The 24,102-nt window shown below is 34.1% G+C and overlaps 1 pseudogene; it reads right to left on the reverse strand.

The window, feature by feature from the left end:
• Window positions 1-19,427: 19,427 nt before the first annotated feature.
• LOC119614606 lies at window positions 19,428-20,028 on the reverse strand (annotated as a pseudogene).
• Window positions 20,029-24,102: the final 4,074 nt, after the last annotated feature.

A 24,102-nucleotide genomic window follows, 5' to 3' on the forward strand; every position in this document is an offset into this window, starting at 1 on the left:
AGTATCTGTTTATGCAAAATTTCAAATAGTATAGAAGTCGCAATTATACTTTAAATTTTTAATTTAATTTGGAGGACATAATCTACTAAGTACGTAGACTATTCCCACCAAATTCCATAAAAATCGAAATGCGATATACAGTCTACTTCGTTTTTTCATATAAGTACCGCGAGTTCTTTACATAAAAATTTCCAATAGAAATATTAACGGAAAAACAAAATCAAATCAGTTGCTGATCAGCACTTGTCGAAGCAAGGTCTGTGCGCGACGTTTTTAAAATACACACAAAAATACAGCAACAAAATTTTGAGAAAGCCTAATTAATGTAGGAGAACATGAGAGAACAGTTGATAGTTTTTTATATATAGACTTTGATATACGCTGGCTGTCAAAATCCATAATAAATATTTGACAGTTAACATATACTTATAGTTTGTAGTCATTTTATTAATATACCTTTATTTTAAATTGAATTCTGTTCTCTGCTGCTTTACCAACACAAATAAAACTATGGTAGTCTATGGTAGTATGTGTTTGAGCATCTCTGATTTACATAGTTGATTTAAGTTTTTTTTAAATTTTATTTTAAGAATAAATGCAAACAGCATTTAGTTCAATTGTTTGCACAAAATAACCAAAACGAGAAAATAATTCACATGTACACATGCAAAACAAAAATAACCAGTTTTGGTTAATAATAACCAAAGTGGCAACACTGATTACAACATATGCGTTTTAAACATTCTCTTTCTGGCCACCGTTGATTTAAAGCAGCGAAACGCAACGAGCTCTCTTGCTTTTGTTTTCACACGTACATAGGCAGCTAAAGGCAAACTAACACTGCTGTTGTTAATTCTGTATTTGTGTTAGTTGTGTTTTTTCTCGCTGGCACTCTATGCACTAAAGGAAATATTTGTGAAATTTTGAAGTGCTGCTTGTTGAATAATAGATGCATTAGAAATTAAACAAAAAATAGTTTTTACCGATCAAACCGTATGCCTTAAAAGGATATTACTCATCAAATTAACTGATGAGGACCTTATATGAGAGATAGGGTTAATAATTGACCGTTTTTTCATAAAAAATTTTTAGACAAATTTTGGTTCATACAAAACATCTTTACATCGAATATCACTTCCCGACACATGAAATTGGGTAGGAAGATTTATGTTCCTATAAATGTTTTTTATATAAAATTTCATAACTGTATTTTTAAGTCAGCAAAGACCGTTGAAGTAATTTTCTTAATTTTTCTCAATACATTTGGTAGAGGTTTTAACTCGTATAAAAAATATGTATGTGTGTCGAATTTCATCGCTTTTCTGTATTCTGTATTTTTAAGCCAGTAATTATCATTTAAGTAATTTTTTGAAGGGCACCTTATATGGGGTCAATTATGGACCGATACACATAAAGTTTGATAGAGATTTTTGCATCATTGAAACTTACGTGTGTTAAATTGTATCACTATACTCGTATTTTTAAGCCAATAATGAGCGTTAAAGTAATTGTCTGAAGGGGACCTTATATGGGGGGGTAGGATCAATTATGAACCGATCGACATAAAATTTGGTAGAGAAGTTTTTGATCATAAGAGACTTACTTATATCAAATTTCATTGTTATACTAGTATTTTTAAGCCAGTAATGAGCGTAAAAATAAAATAAAATTTGGTAGGGAGATTTTGGATCAAATGAAACTTACTTATGTCGAATTTCATCGCTATATTCGTACTTTTGAAATAGATATGCCCATTAAAGCTGTTTTTCGGGGGTCCACTGGGGGCTATCCGAAAACGTGGACCGATATTGCCCATTTTCAATACCAAACAAACCTTACCTATAGAGTTTTCGATGTGTTACAAACGGAATGCCAAAATCAATATACCCCCATCTTTTTTGATGGTGGATATAAAAATATTTGTCTATGAAAAATATTTATATTTAAAAAAATATATAATTAATTCTAAAATGGTCTGCAGTAATAATTACAGGGAAAGAAATTATTGTTAAAATATATGAATTTTAACAATCATTACATTTAGTGCAGCAAAAATGAAAAACATAATACAGCTGAAATAAAAATATAAATAAGCGTAACACAACCTACTTCTATGAATGCTCATGCGAGACTGACTGCCCAGCGGTAAATGAAACAAAGTACTTAGATAATATTCGATGACATCAGTATGACGTTCTAAACGAGCAATCTAAGTACTTAGAGTGCAATGTATGCGTAATCCAACGCATATCATGTTGTTTTTTTGTTTTTATTTCTTAAAAAAAAAACAGAACTAAAGTACCGTTTTATTTTCCTTTTGTATACTACATGAAAAGAAGAATCTTTTTGTTTCAGTTCAAAGTTAAGTTAGGTTATCATAGGTAGCCGTTTCGGCTTTACTTGGGTCCATGTTGATCCCTTTGTAATAATATCTGTAAGAGAAGAGAGAGATAGCGAAAAGTGGAAAAAGAGACGTTGGTAAAGAGAAAGTGAGAATAGCAGTAAGATTTTAAGAAAGAGAAAAGACACCAGGCCAGTTCCCATGGTTTAAACAGTGTGAATATTGGATTCACACCCATTTTGTAAGATTAATGAAATCCATGTGACGTTCTAATTGAATATTCGACAAATCAGACAGATCACCAAAATATGTCGATCCAAGCGTCCGAAGTCTGGCATCCGCCAGAGCAGGATACTCGCATAGAAGATGAGTAATAGTTTCTTCTTTATCCTCGTTTTGACAACTTCTACAGTAATCGTTGAAAGGAAGACCAATGCGTCTAGCATGGTTACCAAATTTACAGTGGCCAGTGATAATCGATATCAGCCTACTTAGCTGCGGTCTTTGCAGACCAAGAAGATATTTAGACCTGAGTGGATCCATTTGTGGCCACAGCGCTTTAGCTGTTGAGCACGTGTGCTCACGTGACCATTTGTCGCGAGCAATGCAGAAACAGTATTCAGTAATCTGCTTCTTTATTGCAAGTAGTGGAATACCGCAAAACTGGTCTATTTCCAGTCTGCTAAGCATGGTGCCAGCTCTTGCCAAGGAGTCAGCAATGCTATTTCCATACGAAATCCCGTGTCCCTTTACTCAAATTAGGGTGATGTTCGAATGTCTCGCCATCTCATTGAGAGACGTCCGGCATTCGTGGCAAGTTTGGATGTGGAAAACACACCAATTAGGGATTTAATAGCAGCTTGACTATAGGTATAAATTCGGATATCCCTATTAGATATCCGATAGTACCTTAGCCAATTTAACGCCCTCTTTATCGCCGATATTTCAGCCTGAAGGATGCTACATTCATCATTAAGTCGGAAGGAGATTTTCGTTCCAAATTCCTCAATGAAGATGCCACCGCCAACTCCTTTCGCCGTCTTGGATCCGTCTGTGTACACTCGAAACCAATTATTTGGCGGAAGGAGAGATTCCTGAGAGATATGATATCGGAACTTTCTCACTAGAGACGGTACCGGAATACAATAATCAACATAATATTGATTATTTGGTATGAGATCTCTGATCCTAGCATGGCCTATGGAATACTGTTTCCAAATGCCAGTTGCACACAATCTGTCCGCAGTTGTCATAGCCAATTGCCTTGCTAGAAGGTCAACCGGGAGCCAGTTGAACATGTTGAACAACGCCTTTGAAGGAGTAGTTCTGAGAGCGCCAGTTATAAGAAGCGCAGTAGTTCTCATGACTTTTTCCAGTTGTCGCCTTTTCAAGCGCCTGCCACAAGCCAACAATCCCATATAACATGATAGCTTATATGGATCCTGTATTTATGCCCCAGCATGCTCCTATGGCCTTCCTACAAACATATAGTGCCGTAATGGCTTTAGATGCCCTAGAGAGTATGTTTGAACTCCAAGATAACTTTCTATCAAGGATAACGCCTAGATATTTAGCGCTGTCCGAGAGTTTTAGTACCTCGCCGTTTAGGCAAGGAAGAGGAAATAAAGGAATCTTGTATTTCCTAGAGAATAGCACAAGTTCCGTTTTACTAGGATTGACGCTAAGACCACATTCGACGCTCCACGAGCTGATGATTTTTAGTGCTTGTTCTAGCCTTTGAGATACGGTTTCAAGATGATCGCCTGACACCGCAACCGCTACGTCAAGAGAATCTAGTTTTACCAGAATATCATTTATGGCCATGTTCCACAAGAGTGGCGATAGTACTCCCCCTTGTGGGGTGCCTCTTAAAGCTCTTTTAGAGATTACTGTATCTCCTAGAGAGGATTCAATGATCCAATTTGAGAGAAGATTCTCGACAAAACCCACAACAGACCTGCCAAGTCCAGCGTGAGATTGAGATTGGCAGATAGAAGCGGATTTGACATTGTTAAAAGCACCTTCTATGTCAAGAAAGGAAACCAATGTGTAATTTCCATAACCCATAGACCGTCTCAACAGATTTGCCCTTTGTGTATGCATGTTGAGAGGCAGAGAGAAAGGATCTGTCTATCGAGGACCTTATGTGAATATCGATAATCCTTTCCAATGTTTTAGCATAAATGATGCCAGACATATTGGTCTGTAATCCTTTACCTTAGTGTGTGAAGTTCTACCCCCCTTGGCAATAAAGATCACATTACACTTGATCCATTGAATAGGAATGTATGACCAAGAAAGACAGGCTGTGTATAAGTTCCTCAGCCAAGGAACTACAAGATCTATATTGTGTTGAAGATCCGCAGGGATAATACCATCAAGGCCGGGCTTTTAATTGTCCATCCGATAATGTCATCTTCAATAGGTACTCGTGGTTCAGTACGTATTGAAGTTAAAGATGAGTTAGTTGAAGCACATACTGTGATACAACCGGGAAAGTGAGTATTAAGGAGAAGCTCTAAGGTTTCCTGACTACCTGAAGTCCAGCTTCCATCCATTTTCTGTATATAGCTAGGTACAGAAGGGGACTTAGACAAAATTTTTCGGAAACGGTCGGTTTCGGACGAGCTTTCGATATTGCTACAGAAAACCCTCCACGAGTTCCGTTTCGCATTCCGAACCAAATTTTTAAATTTATTAACGTTTGCCTTGTAAAGGTACCAGTTACCTGATCTCTTAGCATCGTTAAAGGACCGGCGGCATATTCTTCTCATGCTCGTTATTTCTGGACTCCACCATGGAGGTTTGTCCTTATTTAGGCCACTGGATAGTTTGCAGGCTCTCTTCGTGGCAACACTTAGAGAACTAGCAATCCAATTTGCAGCAAGATCTATATCCCTTCTGCTCTGTAAATTCGATGCAGTGGGAAGAATATTGCATAGAGAAGCTTTGTGCATCTCCCAGTTTGTTTACCGTCTATTAAGAAAGGGTTTTGTAACTTTAACCTGGACCACTATGTCGAAGTCCAGGTAGCGGTGATCAGAGAAGGAGCAGTCGTTAGAGACATTCCATTCTTTGATCAGTTCTATGTAGTTTGTACTAATAGCTGTAATATCCAGAACTTATTTTCTGTTTGCCACAATAAAAGTGGGTCGTGAACCTCTATTTACGACCGACATATTAAATTCTTACAGAAAGTCAAGTAGGCACTCACCTCTACTGTTTGTGTCTGAGCTACCCTAAACGCTGTGGTGAGCATTTGCATCAGCGCCAATTAACACAGGAACGTGGCGCCTATTCGCCTTGCGCATAAGGTCTCTGACCAGGCCATTTGGTGGTTGGTCGCCGTGGTCATGCGCCATATAGCAGCTAAGGAGCCAGATGGTGACGTTTCCAGTCTCCAGTGCAGCCGCTACCGTATCCTCATCGCTGTAATCAGATAAGATGAAGATATCTAAGTTGTTTTTGGCCAGAATACAGGCTCTAATAAGTTTATTATTACCTGAAGGATTAGCATACAGAAGTTTGTAACCTCTGAGAGATAGTCCAAGGATTTTGCCGTGGTGGGTCCACGGTTCTTGGGCCAAGATGAGCTCCTACCCTCTCTCAGCCAACCGGAGGAGCAAAGCAGCTGATGCTGCCTTGTAGTGGTTAATATGAGTTACCTTCACCATCACCAAGATCAGGATCATACACGACTGTGACGTCGACGTCCTCAGGATCGGAATCCTGCGAACCGTCTACATCCTCCGTTAACTTCAGATTGCCAAGAAGATCACCCATTATACCTGTGGTAGACTGGGAGTCTTCTTGGTTTTCAGAACCAGCGCGATCGTCGGCATTTTCACTATCCGCCTTTGGCGGAACCTCTAGCTTGGTACCAGAGGCAGCGGCACTGCGTTTGGCGTCACTACGATAAACGCGAAGGGAGATACTGTCGAAACCATAGTACACTTTACCTCCGCATTCACGCAATGGCGCCAACGTTTCCTGGTTAAGGACAACAGTCGCCTTTCTGGCAGCTCCCATCGGGGCGGAAACCTTCACTACCTTCCAATCGTGGGTAGGTAGGTGAGGATTTCCGCTTTGGAGGAATGACAGAATTTCCGCCGGGTCATGTGGCTCAGTTGGGATGGTGGCAATAGATCTCGGTCTGCTTACCGGGATCACGCCCAACATCGCACCTGACCACAATTCCCCAAGGGACTGAATAGCTAGCTTGGGCAGAAGCGTAGAGCGCTCATTTGAACAAGCTAGCAGCTTGATATGACCCTGGAACCAGCCAGCGTCATCATTTTGGGGGGCGGGTCCTGGATTCTCCTTTAGGATCTTCCAGTACACGCCTAGCAACTTTTGACGGATAGTCCCCCATTTTTCCTGGTAGATGGCTCCGTCACTGTTGCTGCGGTCAACAATAGCCTTTACCAGTGGGTTTCTAGCTACCTCACTGAAAGGCCTATTGATGACAATACTTGCGCCTGTTTTTGACGTTTAGTCGACTGGTCATTCGGCATAGGAGAAGGGGTCTCCTCCTCGTATCGTTGCCGTTTACGTGCCTCGGCAGCAAGTTTGACCACTTCTGTCTCAGCTGGAGGTTTGGAGCCCTTTAGCCTAGTCAGGAGGCTTTTCGCCCACGCGAGAGACGCTTTCTCGCCGCTCGTTAAAACATCGTTGGGTTTGGCACTGTGACGCTCAACGATTCGTTCGGCGGCCCGCCGATGAAAAAAGCCCTTCTGGTACATTGGAAGAGCCCGACAACGAGTTCGACGACTTTTCCAATGTAGGGAGAGGTGCAGCAGAGGGATCCGACATCGGAGTCGACGATTCCACATTTGCACTGGGCACTTGGGAGACCTTTATGTCACCCGAAGGCATGGATGAGCATTCATAGAAGTAGGTTGTGTTACGATTGATTATATTTTTATTTCAGCTGTATTATGTTTTTTATTTTTGCTGCACTAAAAGAAATTATTGTTAAAATTCATATATTTTAACAATAATTTTTTTTTAGTGATTTTTGTTTCCCTTTAATTATTTCTGTAGACCATTTTAGAATTAATTATATATTTTCATAATAATAATAATAATAGATATTTCAATAATAATTTTTTAAATAAAAGTATTTTTCATAGACAAATATTTTTGATTCTATTTTTTTCTACTTGTTTAAGAAAATTTGATAAATGTTTGTTGAACAGAGAAACAAAAGCGGTTAAAACCATTTTTTTTTAATTTCTAATGCATTTATTATTCAACAAACAGCATTTCAAATGAGAGAAAAAACACAACTAACACAAATACAGAATTTACAACTGCAGTAGTGTTAGTTTGCCTATCGCTGATTTAAAGAACAATGTTCTCTTTAAGATAATGTAATACAAATGCAAAAAAGTTGGCAAAAATATTTATTTTTCCCATATAGAAAAAGTAAAATTTATACTAAACTTCATCGCCTTTGGTGCGGGAACTTTTTTCACGATCGCGAAAAAATAATAATATATTTCTTAAGATCTGTTCACGCCCTACAAGCTCTTGCTATGGTATTTTTGATATTTGCAAAAAGTCATTACTCTAATATACATATGTATGTCCACTAGAGTGACCGATGTTGAAATATTGTTCGTCTTAACCCCAAAAAATGAGTCCCCTTTCCAGATATCGAGATAGCCGAAATTTAAGCTCGATCGTCGCTCAGAGTTTGAAAAAATCGGAATTTTTGGCCAAAAAGATAACATATGAAGCTATAACTCCAGAACGGTAAATAAAAGAAACACGCTTAGTACCTCAAAACAAAGCTAATATTGTATTTCAAAATTTATATTATATACATAATTCTTGTTACTTTATGTCAAACAGAGTTACAACAGATTTTGTCTCCAAAAACGTGACCTGGTCGCGGTAGGAGCATACTTCGTATATTTTAATATTATGTGATAAATGTTGCCATTAGGTAAATATTTTACATATTATTGTTAATAAATCAGAATGTATATTGATTTAGTATTTCAAAAAGATTTAAAACACAAAAATTGGTACGAAGTATGATCCTACCGCGACCAGGTCACGTTTTGGAAGACAAAGTCTGTTGTAACTCTGTTTGACTTAGAGTAACAAGAATTATGTATATAATATAAATTTTTAAGAATATTAGCTTTGTTTTGAGGTACTAAGTGTGTTTCTATTATTTACCGTTCTGGAGTTATAGCTTCATATGTTATCTTTTTGGCCAAAAATTCCGATTTTTTCAAACTTTGAGCGACGATCGAGCTTAAATTTCGGCTATCTCAATATCTGGAAAGGGGCACGTGTTAACGTCTTTTAATCGACTATCTCAATATCTGGAAAGAGGAATCATTTTGTGGGGTTAAGACGAACAAGATTCCGACATTTGTTTCTCCTCATATAAGATATGGTCAGTCTAATGTCCACTCCCTTGCTTACTTGGTGTACAGTAGGGTGGGTCGAAAAAAAAGTTGAGTCAGTCACCCCCTACGATTAAAGATATGTTAATAACATTTCAAAAAATATAAAAAATATTTTTTTGCCACGCCTAGAAATACCGCCCTTTTGGTTTTTTATATATAACGTCGCCATTTTAAGTCCGATCGTAACATATAATATATCAATTTTTATGGCTTGACTGTAGCTATATTTCACTCTTTAACAATTTTTTAATTCGACGTCATATTCTATGCGCGACTTCTGATATCTCGGATCCTTCCCCAAAATCTAAAATTGTGGCTACACTGTAATAAAGTACATTTGATTATATGAGCTATTTGCTTCCAAAATGCTCACTTTTATGCATAAACAGCTATTTTACAGGTATTTAAAACTACCTGTATAGTTCTAACTACAAACAATTAATTTGCTAATGATATGGTCGAAAACTATTTTTTCAAATTAATTTACAATACAAAAATTTCATTCTGCCCCTATCTTAACACAAGACAGATAATTTTGTTCAGCATTTAATTTTATTCATTTATAACAAAATCACGTAGGTACATAAAAACTAAACATTTTATTTTATAAAAATCGATGAAAAAGTAAGGAGTTTATAAAAATATTTCATGTATTTACCATACAATTACTTGCATGTTTCTCGGTTTTTTTTAACAATTTTCAAAAATGTTTATACTAATTTTTATAAAATGTAATAAATTTATTTAAAGATATATTAACTTTTCTTAAATAGTTATATATTTTTAAAGAAGTTCTTGAAATAAAAACTAATAAAAAACAGGTAGGAAAGTATAGTCGGGCATGGCCGACTATATAATACCCTACACCATGAGTATATTTTTAAAATTTTTATTTTTCATAAAAAACTTTTATATTGAATTTTACCTTAATTCCAAAGCATTTAAGCAAGTTATTGATAAAAATCAAAATTTTCTAAATGAGGCTTTATATAGGAGTATAGGTCAAACATGGGCCGATCCTCATTAAATTTGGGAAAAGGATATATTTTTATACCCACCATCAAAAAAGATGGGGGGTATATTGATTTTGTCATTCCGTTTGTAACACATCGAAATATTGCTCATAGACCCATAAAAGTATATATATTCCGAGTCCTTATTAAATTCTAAGACGATCTAGCCATATCCGTCCGTCTGTCCGTCCGTCCGTCCGTCCGTCCGTCCGTCCGTCTGTCCGTCTGTCTGTTGAAATCACGATAGGGACCACACGAGAGGAGCTAGGCAGTTGAAATTTTGCATAAATATTCTCTATTGTTAAGGTTTGTTTGGTATTGAAAATGGGCAATATCGGTCCACTTTTTCGGATAGCCCCCATACAAGTGGACCTCCAAAAAACAGCTTCAACGGGCATAACTGCTTCAGAAGTACAAGTATAGCGATGAAATTCGACATAAATAAGTTCCATATGAGCCAAAATCTTTCTACCAAATTTTTTCAGGATCGGCCCATAAATGACCCTACCCCCCATATAAGGTCCCCTTCTGAAAATGACTTTAACACTCATTACTGGCCACAAAATGCAAGTATAGCGATGAAATTCGACATAAATAAGTTTCATGTGAGCCAAAATCTTTTTACCAAATTTTTTGAGGATCGGTCCATAATTGACCCTACCCCTCATATAAGGTCCCCTTTAGAAAATTACTTTAACACTCATTACTGGTCCAAAAATGCGAGTATAGCGATGAAATTCGGTATAAATAAGTTTCTTACGAACCGAAATCGCTCTACGAATTTTTTTTTAAGATCGGCAAATAAATGACCCTACCCCCCATATAAGGTCCCCTTCTGAAAATGACTTTAACGCTCATTATTGGCTAAAAAATACGAATATAGCAATAAAATTTTACACAATTAAGTTCCTCGCGAGCCAAAATCTTTTTAATAACTTTAATATGGATAGGTCCATAATTGGCCCTTCTCCCCCTATTGGGTCCACTTCAGGAAATAGCTTTAACGCTCATTACTGTCTTAAAAATAAGAGTAAAGCGATGAAATGCTACACACGTAAGTTTCTTACGAGCCAAAATCTCGGTACCAATTTTTTTTTTGGATCGGCCCATAAATGACCCTTCCCCCATATAAGGCCCCCTCTGCAAATAACTATACTGCTCATTACTGGCTTAAAAATATTAATGTAGTGACGAAAATTGACGCACATAAGTTTAATACGTGCCAAAATCTCTCCACTAAATTTAGGGAGGATCGGTCCATAATTTACCCTACCGCCCATACAAGGTTCCCTTTAGAAAATTTCTTAAACGATCATTACTGGCTTAAAAATATGAGTTATAAATACGGTTATGAAATTCGCTCCGAATTTCATGCGGAATGTGTCGGTAATTCACCCTACCCCCCCATATAAGCCACTTTATAAAATTACATGAACGCTAATTGCCGGTATAAAAATGCGAGAACAGCGAATGTAAACAAGTTTTATATGAACCAAAATCAGTCTACAAAAAGTTATGAGGATAGGTCAACAATTGACCATACACCACATATGAGATCCTCTTTAGAAAATTTGATGAAGAAAACTCTGATATTTACAAGTACAGTACAAAATATTAAAAATTAATATTTTGTTAGTTCAAAAGAGCTCGGTCCATAATTGTCTTAAGCTATATTCCAAACAACACCCTGATGTTTATATGGGAGCATTCCTTTTACGGCATACGGTTTGATGGTGGGTATATGAGATTCGGCACAGCCGAATATAACACTCTTACTTGTTAAATAACAGTTAGTTTTGTTTTGTTTCATTGCGATACAAATGGTTACAAGTCAATTTTAGACGTCTAAGACATTTTTTGAAGGGGGGTTTGTATGGGGCTAGGGTCAAATAAGGGCCGATCATTACGAAAATCTGCAGTGTCATTAATACTTATATAAAACTTATTTGTGTTAATTTTTAGAGAGATAATAGTATATTTGCCGTAATTATGGCATGAAAAGCCCAAATTGGGAGGTACGGTTGTATGGGGGCTAGGTGAAGGATTTATGTTCATATAGGAGTTAGATATGCAGAATTTCATCATAATGGTAGTGTTTAAGAGGGAAAGAACGGCAATCCACATATAAGAGCTCCGATTTAATCCATCTTCAAACAACTTCGTCCTTTGGTAAAATTAAATATTTGAGCCTATTTTCATCAAATTATCTGGAAAATTGTGATTTGTGATTTGATAACAAGGTTTACATGGACTGACAGTAGGACGGTTATAGCTAAACCACTATATTGCTGTAGGATATATGTAGGTAACTTTCTTTTATTTTGAAAGGAAGTAGGATCTGAAATGGTTTATAACTGAAAAAATAAAAAGGATTTCTGTTTTATATAGTTCATTAACAATTTTTTTTCGACTGTTTTTCCTGGCAAATTAATTGTTTGTTGTGAGAACGGTTGATAAATACTTGAACATTTTTAAATATCTATAAAATAGTTGTTTATGCATAAAAGTGAGCATTTTAAAAGCTAATAGTTCATATAATTCAATGTACTTTATTCCAGTATAGGCACAATTTTAGATTTTGGGGAAGGATCCGAGATATCAGAAGTCACGCATAGAATATGACCTCGAATTAAAAAATTTTCTAAGAGTGAATTATAGCTAAGGTCAAGCCATAAATATTGATATATGACATGTTACGATCGCACTTAAAATGGCGGCGTAATACATAAAAAACAAAAAGGGCGGTATTTATAGGCGCGACAAAAAAATATTTTGTATATTTTTGATATTTTTCAAATTCAGAAAAAACCGGTCAACCATTTTTTTATTATAAATAACAAAATCTATTTTATTTTGAAAAAAAATTAACGTTATTTTTTAATTTGATGGCCCGAACTGATTTTTAACAGTTTAAAAGATTATAAATTTAGATTTGATTTACATTACACTATGCGACAAAAATAAATACCTAGGAAGTGATACTATTTTTCTGAAAGGTGGATCCGAAGAAGTTTTGAATCCGCTTACAGATATCGATAATCCACCGATTTTAGACCCAGATTTTGAGCAATATTTCACATTTTGGCAAATCAACCCGTTCTTGGTGGTTAAAAAGGGGCTTAAATATTAAAGTATCTTGATGTAAAGGTAAAATAAGTTGAATTTAAAACTAAAATTTCAAGAAATGTAAAAATTTCGAAAATTAATTTTAAATTTAGGTATAGTACTGTTTGGGAATTAATACTAGTATATAGACCCAATACGATCTATTGCGAAAAATAAAACAGAATGTTTTTAAATGAGGAAAATAAAATTTGTTTATATTTAATTACCTTTTCTAAAATCTAATACGTTTATTTTTTGAAAAAATAATACAAAGAATATTCTTTCTGATGTTTTTATATAACAGATGCTTTTTATCTAAACTTACGTTACAGTAAACTAAATACAATTCCAACTGAATTTTATTTTTTTTTAGATTTTGTGAACTTTTTGTGTCAAATTTAACTTATTTATAGCATTATTTCACAAGTCCATCAACATACTTTAAGCCCCTTTCTATCAACACAAAATTGTTTCAAACAAATATAATATGAATAGAAATCATACTACCAACGTAGATCACAGTCGGTCCACAGTTGGTCATAGCTCCCATGTTAGGTTCACTTCCAAAAATCTTTTAAACGCACATATTTCATTGATAAATAATGCTGAATATGTTTTGTGTACATACAAATCATTCTACCAAATTTCTTTTCGGATCGGTCCATTATTAGTCATAGCTCCCATATAAGGCCCTCTTCCGAAAATCATTCAAACTCACATAATTCATTCGACAAAATATGTTTTGTGTACATACATACGAATCATTCTACGAAATTTTTCTGGAGAGGCCCGTAATTGGTCATAGCTCTTATATAAAGTCCACTTCTGAAAATCACTGAAACGCAGATATTTCACTATTAATAAATCTATTGAAGTAAAATTCGACTTGAATTTTTTTTGCATATAAATCATTATACGAAATTTTTTCCTGATCGGTCCATAATTGGTCACAAGTACCATATAAGGATCATTTCCGAAAATTACTTATACCAAGTTCACACGGAGTAGTTAAATTACTTAATTCGGCCTCTGAATGAATATAGCCAATTATCCCATTTGTGTAATTCGCAGCTGAAATTTTGTATGGCGAATCATGTCAATCTGTACGTAATTGGGGGTTGAATGATGAATGAGAGCGTGAATTATGAATAATTGCACCGTGTAAACGGGGTATTAAACGCTCATTCACAATCAAAGTCATCGGGATAAAATTCGACATAAATGTGTATTTTGTAAATATAAATCGTTATACGGAATTTTACTTCTGAAAATCACTTAATACCACTTAATTCATTATTAAATGATTATATCCAGATAAAATTCCACATGAGTATGTTTGTGTATAGATAAATCATTATATTAAAATGTTTGCAACTGGTCTGTTAATATAAAATTTTATGAACCTAATCAAAATTAGTTTCACATATGCATAAATGTTAGTACCCTCACTACGGAAACAAAAATGTTGTCAAGTTATCTAAAAATTAGATAGTTAAATGGGTTTTAATAGTTTCAAAGTAGCTTGCTGGTGAGGATATTTAAGATTCGGCATAGCCGAATATAGCACTCTAACTTGTTTTTCTTTCTTATTAATATTTTCCTTAGTACTTTGCAAACTAATCACTCTTTAATAAGAATAATAAAAACAAGTAAGGTGCAATTTACATGAAGACTTTTCAGACGTCTGTTTTTTCCAATTCTCTTTTGAGAATCTTCCAAAAAATCATGAACATTTATACGGTGATTTTTTACATGCAACTATGCATGTCTTTTTTTGATGTTTAATTGTATAATCCTTTTTAATTACTTATTCGTAATAAAAATAAAATGAAATTTTTAACATAAAAACCATTTAATTTGATTTAAAAAAATTTAATAACACGCTATAGTATTTTTTTAATGCAAATTTTAATGTTTTCATGTAAAAATAAGACATAATTATTTTTTTACATGAGCATAATATCAACAGTACGAATGAGTTTAAAGAGGAATGTCAAAAACAATCATGAAAATCCCAAATCATGTTTGTTTTCTTACCCCCCATTCTTCTCTACCCAGCTGACCACCAATCATCGACAAACATGAAAACAGACGTCTGGGCAAACATGAAAAAAATCATCGTGTAAATTGGGTGTAAGAGTGTTATATTCGGCTGTGCCGAATCTTGTATACCCACCATCAAAACATTGCCGAAAAGGAATGCTTCCTTATAAATAAACTATGATATCGATGCTTTTGTTGTTATCAAAACAATTTTCTTATTCATTACATCTATGTATAATTTTACCATCATACATATTATGTATATCCATAGGATCAATTATGGACTGATCCTCCTAAAATTTGGTAGAGAAATTTGTAACAAATTTTGTCGCTGTACTTGTATTTTTAAGGTAGTAAAAAGCGTTAAAATCATTTTCTGAGAGGGTCCTTATTAGGGGGGGAGGTGTGGTCAATTATGGACCGATCCTCGTCAAATTTTCTAGAACGATTTTAGTTTAGGCGAGTAATGAGTGTTAAAGCCATTTGTGAAGGAGACCTTGTATGGGGATTAGGGTCAATTATGAAACGATCCTTATAAAATTTTACAAAGCGATTTAGGTTCCTATAAAATATGTTTATGTTGAATTTCATCGCTATAGATGCTTCTTTTGGACAGTTATGAGCGTTAAAGTAATTTTCTGAAGGGGACCTTATATGGGGGATAGGGTCAGTTATCGACCGATCCTTATAAAATTTTACAATGATATTAAGGTTCCTATAAAATATGTTCATGTCGAATTTCATCGCTATAGATGCTTCTTTTGGACAGTCATGAGCGTTAAAGTCATTTTTGAAGGGGATCTTATATGGGGGTAGGGTCAATTCTGGACCGAAGATTATAAAATTTTACAAAGCGATTTAGGTTTCTATAGAATATGTTCATGTCTAATTTCATCGCTATAGATGCTTCTTTTAGTCAGTTATATGCGTTAAAGTCATTTTCTGAAGGGGAGCTTATATGGGGGATAGGGTCAATTATGGACCGATCCTTATAAAATTTTACAATGATATTAAGGTTCCTATAAAATGTGTTCATGTCGAATTTCATCGCTATAGATGCTTCTTTTGGACAGTTATGAGCATTAAAGTCATTTTCTGAAGGGGACCTTATATGGGGGCTAGGCGAAATCGCGGACCGATATTGCCCATTTTCAATACCAAACGAAGTGCATCAACTAAAAGTATCTATGCAAAATTTCAGCTCTCTAGCTACTTCTGTTTGGACTCTATCGTGTTTTCAACAGACAGATAGACGGACGGACGGACCCAGAATATATATACTTTTATGGGTCTTAGACGAATATTTGAATGTGTTACAAACGGAATGACAAAAACAATATACCCCCCCATCTTTTTTGATGGTGGGTATAAAAATCGCACAAAATATGATACAGTGAACTCTCGATAATGTGAACTAATTAATGTCGGGGTAGTTCATATTTTCGATTGTGTTTTTTTTTATATATATTACTAAGTTATTCTTTCTAAAAATCATTTCTGCAAGGAATGAAAATGCAAAGATTACTAAAAAAATTTTTGTAATTTATTTGGAACATAAAAAGTTTCTAAAAATAAATTTTATAAAGAGTACATACGTAGTATGTACATAAAAAACAAACAAAATATTACGACAAAAAAAATAAATAAAATTTACAATGAGAAAAGATAGGTGCATACATATGTATATAATTAAATATGGAAATAATCGGTTATTATTTTCTGCTTTTTTTTTTTTTTTTGTTCGACCAGCCCATTTGTGTAATTCGCAGCTGAAATTTTGTATGGCGAATCATGTCAATCTGTACGTAATTGGGGGTTGAATGATGAATGAGAGCGTGAATTATGAATAATTGCACCGTGTAAACGGGGTATTAAACGCTCATTCACAATCAAAGTCATCGGGATAAAATTCGACATAAATGTGTATTTTGTAAATATAAATCGTTATACGGAATTTTACTTCTGAAAATCACTTAATACCACTTAATTCATTATTAAATGATTATATCCAGATAAAATTCCACATGAGTATGTTTGTGTATAGATAAATCATTATATTAAAATGTTTGCAACTGGTCTGTTAATATAAAATTTTATGAACCTAATCAAAATTAGTTTCACATATGCATAAATGTTAGTACCCTCACTACGGAAACAAAAATGTTGTCAAGTTATCTAAAAATTAGATAGTTAAATGGGTTTTAATAGTTTCAAAGTAGCTTGCTGGTGAGGATATTTAAGATTCGGCATAGCCGAATATAGCACTCTAACTTGTTTTTCTTTCTTATTAATATTTTCCTTAGTACTTTGCAAACTAATCACTCTTTAATAAGAATAATAAAAACAAGTAAGGTGCAATTTACATGAAGACTTTTCAGACGTCTGTTTTTTCCAATTCTCTTTTGAGAATCTTCCAAAAAATCATGAACATTTATACGGTGATTTTTTACATGCAACTATGCATGTCTTTTTTTGATGTTTAATTGTATAATCCTTTTTAATTACTTATTCGTAATAAAAATAAAATGAAATTTTTAACATAAAAACCATTTAATTTGATTTAAAAAAATTTAATAACACGCTATAGTATTTTTTTAATGCAAATTTTAATGTTTTCATGTAAAAATAAGACATAATTATTTTTTTACATGAGCATAATATCAACAGTACGAATGAGTTTAAAGAGGAATGTCAAAAACAATCATGAAAATCCCAAATCATGTTTGTTTTCTTACCCCCCATTCTTCTCTACCCAGCTCACCACCAATCATCGACAAACATGAAAACAGACGTCTGGGCAAACATGAAAAAAATCATCGTGTAAATTGGGTGTAAGAGTGTTATATTCGGCTGTGCCGAATCTTGTATACCCACCATCAAAACATTGCCGAAAAGGAATGCTTCCTTATAAATAAACTATGATATCGATGCTTTTGTTGTTATCAAAACAATTTTCTTATTCATTACATCTATGTATAATTTTACCATCATACATATTATGTATATCCATAGGATCAATTATGGACTGATCCTCCTAAAATTTGGTAGAGAAATTTGTAACAAATTTTGTCGCTGTACTTGTATTTTTAAGGTAGTAAAAAGCGTTAAAGTCATTTTCTGAGAGGGTCCTTATTAGGGGGGGAGGTGTGGTCAATTATGGACCGATCCTCGTCAAATTTTCTAGAACGATTTTAGTTTAGGCGAGTAATGAGTGTTAAAGCCATTTGTGAAGGAGACCTTATATGGGGAGTAGGGTCAATTATGAAACGATCCTTATAAAATTTTACAAAGCGATTTAGGTTCCTATAAAATATGTTTATGTTGAATTTCATCGCTATAGATGCTTCTTTTGGACAGTTATGAGCGTTAAAGTAATTTTCTGAAGGGGACCTTATATGGGGGATAGGGTCAGTTATCGACTGATCCTTATAAAATTTTACAATGATATTAAGGTTCCTATAAAATATGTTCATGTCGAATTTCATCGCTATAGATGCTTCTTTTGGACAGTCATGAGCGTTAAAGTCATTTTTGAAGGGGATCTTATATGGGGGTAGGGTCAATTCTGGACCGAAGATTATAAAATTTTACAAAGCGATTTAGGTTTCTATTGAATATGTTCATGTCTAATTTCATCGCTATAGATGCTTCTTTTAGTCAGTTATATGCGTTAAAGTCATTTTCTGAAGGGGAGCTTATATGGGGGATAGGGTCAATTATGGACCGATCCTTATAAAATTTTACAATGATATTAAGGTTCCTATAAAATGTGTTCATGTCGAATTTCATCGCTATAGATGCTTCTTTTGGACAGTTATGAGCATTAAAGTCATTTTCTGAAGGGGACCTTATATGGGGGCTAGGCGAAATCGCGGACCGATATTGCCCATTTTCAATACCGAACGAAGTGCATCAACTAAAAGTATCTATGCAAAATTTCAGCTCTCTAGCTACTTCTGTTTGGACTCTATCGTGTTTTCAACAGACAGATAGACGGACGGACGGACCCAGAATATATATACTTTTATGGGTCTTAGACGAATATTTGAATGTGTTACAAACGGAATGACAAAAACAATATACCCCCCCATCTTTTTTGATGGTGGGTATAAAAATCGCACAAAATATGATACAGTGAACTCTCGATAATGTGAACTAATTAATGTCGGGGTAGTTCATATTTTCGATTGTGTTTTTTTTTTATATATATTACTAAGTTATTCTTTCTAAAAATCATTTCTGCAAGGAATGAAAATGCAAAGATTACTAAAAAAATTTTTGTAATTTATTTGGAACATAAAAAGTTTTTAAAAATAAATTTTATAAAGAGTACATACGTAGTATGTACATAAAAAGCAAACAAAATATTACGACAAAAAAAATAAATAAAATTTACAATGAGAAAAGATAGGTGCATACATATGTATATAATTAAATATGGAAATAATCGGTTATTATTTTCTGCTTTTTTTTTTTTTTTTTTTTGTTCGACCAGCTCATTTACCGCCAATTCCCTGATTTTTTAAATATTTCCTTAATGTCAGTTTGATCGACCGTTTGAAATTCAGCCCATTGGGCAGCTTTGTTGAAAATTTCGACAGCTTCTTTGGCTTTAATGTTGTTTTCAGGCGCTTCAATAAAACAGTCGCCATCATCGTCGGATTCTTCAATTAAATCATTTTCATCAAATGGCGTGACGTCCTCACAAGGATTATTGATCCAATCTCTAATGTTTACAGCAGTAAATACTTCCCGAAGGTACAATGTCTGTAGAAGATCTGCAGCAGTATTTTCTAAAGACCTCTGATTGCCACTTTTCTTTTAAAACGCTCAAAGGAATATTAAATTCAGGATCGTCTTCATCATTTACCATATTCAAAATATTTTTCCACCAGTTAGATAAAGTTTCTTTACCAACTCGGTTCCAGGATGCCTCTAGAATAGAAACCCTTCCTTAAGTGTGATTTTTTTTCATCGATTCTAGCAAATCCCCCTCTTTTGCAATATTTGTTGCCAGAAGACTGTTCCTATAATGAAGTTTGGTGATTCTAATTGCATTTTGATCCATTGGCTGGATCAGAGCCGTTACATTTGGAGGCATGAACACAGCTTCTATGGAACCGTCCTCGGATTTAGGGTCGGATTCTGGTGGGATGGGATTTCTGTAGTTTACGGTACAGATAAAATGTTTAAAACTGCGAGATTTTTTCGATTTTCCTATTACTAAAAGTTTTATTTTATGAGATCCTGACACATTTGCACAGCATAAAAATGTTATCCTTTGCTTTTCCATTTTTGCACCTGGAGCGCTTTTCTCCAATGATGTTACATATGTCTTTTGTGTGAGAAGTTTCCAGTATAGACCAGACTCATCTGCATTATACAACTAATCATTGGATAAACCCAAATATTCTATCTTTGCTTTCAATTTAATTTTAAAAGGATTTACGAACTGAGATTGTGCAGAAAGTTTTTCACCGCTTATCTGAAGGAGCCGAATTCCGTATCTCTTTTTAAATTTTTGTAGCCATCCATCGCTAGCAGTGAAGTCATTTCCGTTTTCACCTATGTTTTTGTGAATTTGTTTGGCTTTCTCTTTCAACATCAACCCACTTACAGGAAGGTTTTTATTCCGCATGCAAATAAACCACTTATAGAACGATTTTTTTATTTTTGGAATCTCTGAATATCGTAATGTTTTGCGTTTTCCGGGTCCATAAAACGTATTGTTCACACATTTTAAAATATTGTATTTTTTATTGCACATATCGTTGATTTTGCAACTTTTTACTTAACACTGTAACACTCGATCCTTTTTTAAATATTCCAAAATTTCGCATTTTTCATTTAAGGATAAAAACTTTCGACTGTTTTTAGACATTACTAATTTTAAAAATAAATTCACGAACCTACCGCAACAAGTTACATAAAGAGACTAGCATTAAATACCTTTAAAATAATGGCATACTATGGTATTTATTAATTCGGGGATTCCCAACATTAAAAATAAATGCTTCTACAAATTAAAAAATCCCCAAAAATTAAAAAAAAAAAAATGTTCACTATTTAGAGCCATTAAACTTTGTTCACTATTTAGAGCGTCCATATAAAAAACTGAGTGTTCACATTAGTGGATAGTTCATTATATTGGATGTTCACATTACCGCGAGTTCACTGTATATACACTGTACATACCCAGTCGTGTTTCTTTGTAAAGTGGACAATTTATTATGTTGAATATATGTATGAGCTGATGATGGATTTTATTCTTCCTTTTTGTTTGGCTACACCTCTACGTTGTATGGATAACTTGTGCATGGAACCTTCTTCTGATGATCTTATTTTCGCCAGTCCAATCAACTCCTTGCCTAATCTAGAAACTTTCGAAGGACCAAATGTTGGCGCCGGTAACTCCTTTGCCAATAAAAATCCTATTTTTTTCCAAATTTCTTTGGTGATACAAAAAAATCTCTAAGCTCCTTTTGAACTATAATATGTTTACTAACTTAAAAATAACAAGTTAGAGTGCTATATTCGGCTGAGCCGAATCTTCAATACCCTCCACCAGCTGCTTTTATATTAATACTTTTCTAATTGATCAAATATTTGTAGAAAAAAGTTTTCTCATATCTTAAATAGAAAAATCCGTAGATTCAAACAGCTCAAATCTATTACAATTCCAAGATTTATTGAACATTACCAACGCTTGGCGATTTTTATTAATTTGCATGTATGCATGTGTGTGAAAGATTTAAGGATTATCAAAATACATATATATAATTTTGTTCTACACAAATTGATAATGCAACTAGTTAAATACGGTTTTAGGGGCAGGACCTAGTATGGGAAATATGACCAATTATAGACCGATCGTAAAAAATTCTTTAAGCAAAACTTCTGGAAATGAAAGCTATATTTCAGTAAAATTTTGTATCTATATCGTAATTTAGTAATAAGTAATGTGTGTTATGAACCGATCGTGCAAAAATCTTGAAATAGAATTTTTGTATCAATAGCTTTATTTGGTAATGAGTAATGTGCATTTAAGAGATTTTCGAAAGAGGACCTTGTGTATATAAAAACAAAATTTCAAAATTCTGTATCTATATCATTATTTGGTAATTAATATTGTACATTTAAGTAATTTTCTGGAGGGGGCCTAGTATGAGAGCTATGACCAAGTATGGACCGATCGTAAAACAATTTTATAGTGTAATTTATGTATATAAGAGCAATATTTGTGCTAAATGTATGGATATCAATATTTTGTAATGAGTTATGTGCGTTTATGTGATTTTGGGGAGGGAACCTTGCATGGGAGTTATGACCAAGGATGGACCGATAGGAAAAAAATTCCACAGTAATATTTCTGTGCATTTGAGCAATACATGTACCAAATTTTATATGGATATCTTAATTTAGTAATAGTTATGCGCGTTTAAGTGATTTTCTGGAAGGGACCTTGTATGGGAGCTATGACCAATTATGAACCCCTCGGAAAAAAATGTCACAGTAATATATCTGTATATGTGAGCAATACCTGTACCAAATTTTATGTGGATATCTTAATTTAGTAATGAGTTATGTACGTTTAAGTGATTTTCGGGAGGGGACCTTGAGTGGGAGCTATGACCAGTTATGAACCGATCGGAAAAAAAATTCACAGTAATATTTTTGTGCATATGAGCAATACCTGTACCAAATTTTATGTGCGTTTAAGTGATTTTCGGGAGGGGACCGTGTATGGGACCGATCAGAAAAAAAATTTCTCAGTAATATTTCTGTATGTGAGAGTAATACATGTACCAAATTTTATATGGATATCTTAATTTTGTAATGAGTTATGCGCGTTTAAGTGATTTTAGGGATAGGACCTTGTATGGGAGCTATGACCAATAATGGACCGATCGGAAAAAAAATTCACAATAATATTTCTGTGCACATGAGTAATACTTGTACCAAATTGTATATGGATGTCTTATGTTAGTAATGAGTTATGCGCGCTATGACCAATTATGGACCGATGGAAAAAAAAATGTCAAAGTAATACTTCTGTATGTGAGGGCAATACTTGTACCAAATTTTATATAGATAACTTGATTTAGAAATGAATTATGTGCGTTTAAGTTATTTTCGGGAGGGGACCTTGTATGGGAGCTATGTCCAATTATGGACCGATCCAGAAAATTTTTCTCTGAATGATTTCTATTGACATAAGATTTTAATTTGTAAAATTTTGTAAAGATTTCGACATTGTGACGGAAGTTATTAATAAAAAACCCATTTTCCGGGAATATGTACTTTTGTATGGGAGGTATATGAAATTGTGGACCGATTCAGGCAATTTTCAGCGGGAATCAAGCTCTTGTATAGAAACGAATGTATGCTGATTTTCATGGAATTATCATTCACAGTTTTCGAGAAAATTACATCAGAATGTGTAAAAAATGCTTATTTTTTTCGAGGTTGTTTCAAATTTTGATTCATAACTTTTCCCGGTGTGAACCGATTTTGCTCATTTTCAATACCAAACTGCCTAGGACAATAATAAATATTTTGGGTGAATTTCGTTAATTTTTGTTGCTTCGTGTTAACGTGAGAATGTTTTATACAGACAGACAGACAGACAGACGGACGGACGGACAGACGGACATAGCTAAATCGACTCAGAATTTCATAAGGTCCAAGAATATATATACTTTGTTGGGTCTCAGATGAATATTTCTTGGTGTTACACACGGAATGACAAAGTTATATATACCCTCTATCACCACTGATGGTGGTGGAGGGTATAAAAACCAGTTAGTGTTTTATGTACAATAAAAAAGTGCTTTGTTAAAACAAAGAAATAAATAAAAGAAGGAGAAATTTACATAAATAAGAGTTGGTGTCTTTTCTAAATTAAATAATACAAAAAAACTTGTGAGTTTGCAGTGGTGTCAACATTGTGGTACTAAGATGTATTATTATTGGTATAATAATCTAAATGAATAAATATGGTTAAAATGAGTTCAACAACCCTAACTGTTATAATTTTTCGATAAACGAATGTTTGCTTTTACATTGTATGGGCGTGTCATCTTCCGCCCACTTTAAAAAAAGTGAGCTACAACGCCTTCCAGATACACAGAAAAAACTTATATGCAGAAAATATATTACGTAACTGCTTAAATTT

The sequence above is a fragment of the Lucilia sericata genome, unplaced genomic scaffold (genome assembly GCF_015586225.1).
Source record: "Lucilia sericata isolate MDLA Ls3-8-SP2 unplaced genomic scaffold, ASM1558622v1 Contig000043F_arrow, whole genome shotgun sequence".
NCBI classification, from domain to species: Eukaryota; Metazoa; Arthropoda; class Insecta; order Diptera; family Calliphoridae; genus Lucilia; species Lucilia sericata.